The sequence below is a fragment of the Otolemur garnettii genome, unplaced genomic scaffold (genome assembly GCF_000181295.1).
Source record: "Otolemur garnettii isolate 467f Iridium unplaced genomic scaffold, OtoGar3 scaffold00092, whole genome shotgun sequence".
NCBI lineage: Eukaryota > Metazoa > Chordata > Mammalia > Primates > Galagidae > Otolemur > Otolemur garnettii.
Genome location: NW_003852487.1, coordinates 4,251,039 through 4,256,105, shown reverse-complemented (window position 1 = coordinate 4,256,105; position 5,067 = coordinate 4,251,039). Strand labels below are relative to the sequence as shown.

The 5,067-nt window shown below is 48.9% G+C and overlaps 1 protein-coding gene across 8 annotated transcripts in view; it reads right to left on the bottom strand.

Moving 5' to 3' along the window:
• MAD1L1 (mitotic arrest deficient 1 like 1) overlaps nt 1-5,067 on the bottom strand; it is a 473,404-nt gene that overhangs the window by 137,237 nt on the left and 331,100 nt on the right. The window contains exon 1 of one of the 8 annotated variants that reach the window (XM_023516521.1): nt 3,765-3,793. The exons of the other annotated variants lie outside the window; for them this stretch is intronic. The gene's annotated coding sequence lies outside the window, so the exon portion shown is untranslated. Of the gene's footprint in view, nt 1-3,764; nt 3,794-5,067 lie in introns of those variants that run through there. 8 annotated transcript variants of the gene reach the window in all.

Sequence of the window (5,067 nt, the reverse complement as noted above, 5' to 3'; positions counted from 1 at the left end):
ATGGAATATTATTCAGCCATTAAAAGAGATGGAGACTTTGTATTTTGTGTATTAACCTGGATAGAGGTGGAACACATTCTTCATAGTAAAGCATCACAAGACTGGAGAAGTAAGAATCCAATGTACTCAGTTCTAATATGAAGGCAGTAGATAAGCTAATACAAGGGGTAGGGTAGGGAAACGAGGTAGATGGGAGGCGGGTAGGGGACGGGAGACAGGGTCTATGGTACACCTCTTGGGGGCAAGACACAAGTATAAGAAGGACTTTAACAAATGCCAATCAGTGTAACCTAATTCTTTGTACCCTCAATGAATCCCAAACAACAATTAAAAAAAAGAACCTATAGAAGAAAATATAGGGGTAAACCTTCATGACTCTGAATTTGGCTAAGGATGCTTAGGTTTAACAATAAAATATGTGGAACAACAACAACAAACCCCAGATAAACTGGATTTTATCCAAACTAGTAACTTCCATACTTCAATGGGATACACTGAGAAAGCAAAAAAGACACCCACTGGATGGGAGAAAATGTTTGCATATCTATAGTCTAGGGACTTAAATCCAGAATATATAAAGAACTCTTATAACTCAATAATAAAAACCCAAATAATCCAACTAAAAAATGGGCAAAGAATCTGAATAGATATTTCTACAAGGTCAACAAGCACATGAAAAGATGCTTAACATCATTTGTCATCAGGGAAATGGAAAACAAAATCACAATGAGATATCACTTCATATGTACCAGGATGGTTGGAATAAAAAGTCAGTAACAAGTGTTGGTTTGGTGAGGACACAGAGAAGCCAGACCCTTCATGCACTCACTGCTGGCGGGGACGTAAGAAAAGTTTGACTGTTCCTCAAAGGATTCAATGAAGTAATCATGTGATCCAGCATATCCTGTTGTAGGAATATACCTAAGAGGACTGAAAATGTATATCCTGACCAGGCACAGTGGCTCACACCTATATAACCCTAGCACTTTGGCAGGACAAGGCAAGAGGATAGCCAGAGGCCAGGAGTTTAAGAACTGCCTAGGCAACATGTGAGACTCTATCTCTAAAATTTTTTTTTTTTTTAAATCAGCTAAGTATGGTGGCATGGTGGCACTTTTCTGTTGTCTCAGCTACTCAGGAGACTCAGGTGGGAGGATGGTTGAGCCCAGGAGTTTAGGGTGCAGTGATCTTTGATTGTGTCACTGCACTTAAGCCTGGATGACAGAGGAGGACCCTGTCTCTAAAAAAGAAAACATGCATCCACATGAAGACTCATACATGAATGTTCATAGCAGCTTTCTTCATAATAGTTTAAAAGCAGGAAGAAAAACCCAAATGTCCACCAAGCAATGAGTGAATAAATAAGATGTAGCATATCCACAGAATGAAGTATTATTCAGTCATAAAAAGGAACAAACCACTGACATGCACTATGATATGGATGAACTTTAGTAGCAAAGGACCACACATAGCATGAAGTGTTCAGAACAGGAAATTTGACAGAGATAAAGTGGATTTGTGGTTGCTGAGGATGGGATAGGGGAGCCAGGTGACATCTGAAGGGTTCTAGCTTCTCTTTGAGGTAATAAAAATGCTCTAAACTTGATCATGGTAATGGCTGCATGTATCTGTGAATAGAATTGTATACTTTAAATGGGTGAGTCACACAGTACAAGTCCTCAATAAAGCTATTAAAATGGGTGGGGAGAGAGAAAAGCCAAAAACAAACAGAAGGAAGCTGTGGACACCGCGGTCATGTTCTCGTGCCTGTGACACTAGGACAAATCCTCCTCCTTTTAATGGACCAGGATTTCAATGTAAGTACAAGTTTGCAAAAGAGTGAACAGGACCTACCTGGAAAGACCCCTCCTCCCCCAATGAGAGAGAAACACTGAGAGGTTAGTGAGGAAATGGGGCCTGCCTGGGCCAAGGATCCTGAGGCTAGAGAGGTCCCAGCCCTAGGCCACTCCTCTCTTTATAGCCAGGAGAGCCTCCTGCACAGTGACCTACAGGGCACTCCCAGAAGACCCTGCCCACCCTGCTGCCAGCCAAGACTAGACCCTGCAGTGTAGTGACTACAGATGGACCTCTCAGCCAGCAGTCTCTAGGGCCAGGTGACCTTAGGATGTGCCCACCTGCCCCTGTCAGGCTATGGTAGTTCCTCAGAGCCCTTTGTGGATCTGATCCTCACCCTCTCTGGACACCCAGTGCCTCTGGCCACACTCAGGAAAGGCAGTGCCTAGACCTTCCTGCTCCATGACCTATAAGACCTCAGCCACCTGCTTCTGATTGGCCACTCTCCCTGAAGTGCTCAGCAGGAGCCAGGCTGGCCACGGTCAGGCCTCTATCTTCTGGGCTCTTGAGCATGCCCAGGTACCTTGACCTGCCCAGCCACTAGGCACATAGCTCCTCCACAGTTGTGGTGCTGAGGGGATAGGCAAGTACTGAGATGGGACCTTGGCATCCTTGGGGCCTGGTAGGTACCACACATATCTGCTATCTGTGCTCAGAAAGCCAAGGGCAGGAGCATTATTTGGTCCCAGGCATATAGCCCAGGGGAAGAAGAGAACAGCAAAGGGTCCTTGGCCCCCAAATCTGACCCACCAAGGATGCTGTGCCAGGGCCAAGCCAGAGGTCTCATGATTTCATTTAGTCCTCACAAAGCCATGAGGCACAGATTCTCCTGTTTTCTAGATGAAAAAAGTGAGCTGTGCAGAGTCCCAGTGCATCACCTGTGGGGCTGTGGCAGGAGGCCATGAACCTGCTACTCCCTGACACATGCTCAGTACTGAGCAAGGGGCCCCCAGGGTGAGGCTGGCTGGGGACATAGAGGAGCCTTGGGCCTGGCCTGCAGTGGGGTACGGGCCAGTAGGCCCACAGGTGGGCCAAAGCCAGAGCGCCCACAAGCATCTCCTATGGGAAGACATAGGCACTCTCAGCATAGAGGAAGGGTAAAAAGGCTGAGGGACAAGGGTTAGGCTCCATAGCTAAGGGCTGGAGAATTTCCTGAGATCATGATCGTCCACCAGCTCAGGGGCAAGTATTCCCAAGTATGAGTGGCCTCAGCCTTGCTATGTGATGAGGCAGGAGACAGAAGCTCAGGCACCTCATACAGGGGAGAAAGAACATGTGCCCTGCCCCTCTGTACCCCACCCCCAAACACCCCTCCCACCTTGCCGAGCAATGTTTATGCCAACTCGAAGAAACACCGTTGGGGGGCTAGTGCCGCTCAAGACGAGCAGATGGGAGAGATCGAACAACTTTGCTGAAATCTGCTGCTAGATGACAGCTTTGAGGAAGAAAGGGGAAAAATGGTTATAATCTTCTGCTAAAATTTGTTGGCTTGTTTGATTTGCAGCTGAGAAAACTGTGGAGATACTGACAAGAATCTCAAAAGGAAAAGTTTTGAACCTTCCTTTGATATGATGGTGCAATTATTGACTAAACAAAAATATTTCACTTGCCGAGTGAGCAGCTACTGTCGTGTCCATGATGCAGGTAAGGGAGGCCAGTAGGTGCATGTCAGGTACGAGAAAGTGCTGGGTGGATAGGGCAGTCTCCTATCTGGGGCTATGGAGAAACTACATTTGGGGCTGGGGCTGGGGGCCTGTGCAGGGTTCAGGGGACATGCAGTCCAGAGGGTGTGTGTGGTCCAGAGAGGGTAAGGCTCATCCAGGGGGTCTCTATGCAAATGTCCAAGACTGAGCCTGTGTGGCCCACTGCCATTACCCCAGGAAGGCCTGAGGCATTCTCCTGCCTCTTACCCATTCCTTAGATTTCTGCCTGTTCCAATCCTGTACAGGCTCAGCTGACTCGCCATTTCCCTGTGCTTATATCCTGAGTCCTCCAGGAAGTGGACAGGTAAGGGCCAGTGACTGCTTCATTTCTGTTCCCATAGTAAAGTTCTGCCACTACTTTGCCAGGGCTCTTGAGAAGGCCTCTTGTCCTCTCTGGGCTTCAGTTTCCCATCTCTGAAAGAGTAAGAGTGGTAAGTTTGGCCTCTAAGGACCTTCCTTCAAGGCCCCAAGATTCCACAAGCCCCTCTGTTGTGCATGGACCTCTGTGCTATGTGGCCCTGGATGTCCATCCCTGATGATCCTACCAGAGAGATGGTTGCACTCCAGACCTGGCTGCCCCCAAGAAGGTCCCAGGCAGCACTCAGGGAGGGAGAGCTGGCTGCCACCCTGCACCTGACTTGCATGCTGAGAGGGGAGAAAGAGCTGGAAGCAGGCAGTCACGCAAGGGGAATGGAAAGCACAGTTAAATAACCACCAGTCCTCATGCATATTTATAGCTCACCCAGCCTCAAAACTAAATCAATACCTTTCCTGCCTGAAAGTAACACCAATGGTGAAGAAAAGTGAGGTCCTGGTGTGGCCCTGGGCCTGGAAGCCAGTCCTCCCAGCCACCCAGTGCTCCTGCACACGGCTTGGCCTGTAGAACCTGCCTCTATAACAGGCTCAGGCCGATCACACCTGCTGGCCTTCTTTAGCAGTGATATGACCTTGGGCCAAGCCCTCAGATATTATTAGCCCTACACTCTGCAGGGGGCTGGCAAGAGGACCTGAGGGGTAGGCTGCCTATACATGAGTGTGGCTGAGGGGGCATGTAGGATATTTCCTGCCTCCTTCTAGGCAGGCAGAGAGCATAGGGATGGGAAGCAGCTCAGAGCAGCAGCCATGAGTGGAGGGTCGGGAAACCTCCAGGGCTGGCTCACCTCCTTGTTCACAGACCCAGAAGGCAAGGCCCACAAACCTGCCCGTGCCAGTCATGGTGAGGGTAGGGAAGGGTGTGTAAAGGCAAGACCAAAACTGCAGGAGGAACAGCCCCTTGGGACCTGCCTCTTATTATCAAATGTTTCAATCAGGGGAAAACAGGTACCTCAGGCCTGTTCTATCCCTAGTCTATATTGGCCACAGATGAGAGGCCAATGACAACATGGCCAGAGATCAGTGGCCTTCACACACATCCCTATGGCCAAGGCATAGCAACCTAGGGTGTAATATGCCACCTCCACATGTGCTGCCAGGCCCTGACAAAGTCTTGCTCTTCTGTGCTGTGCTCCAT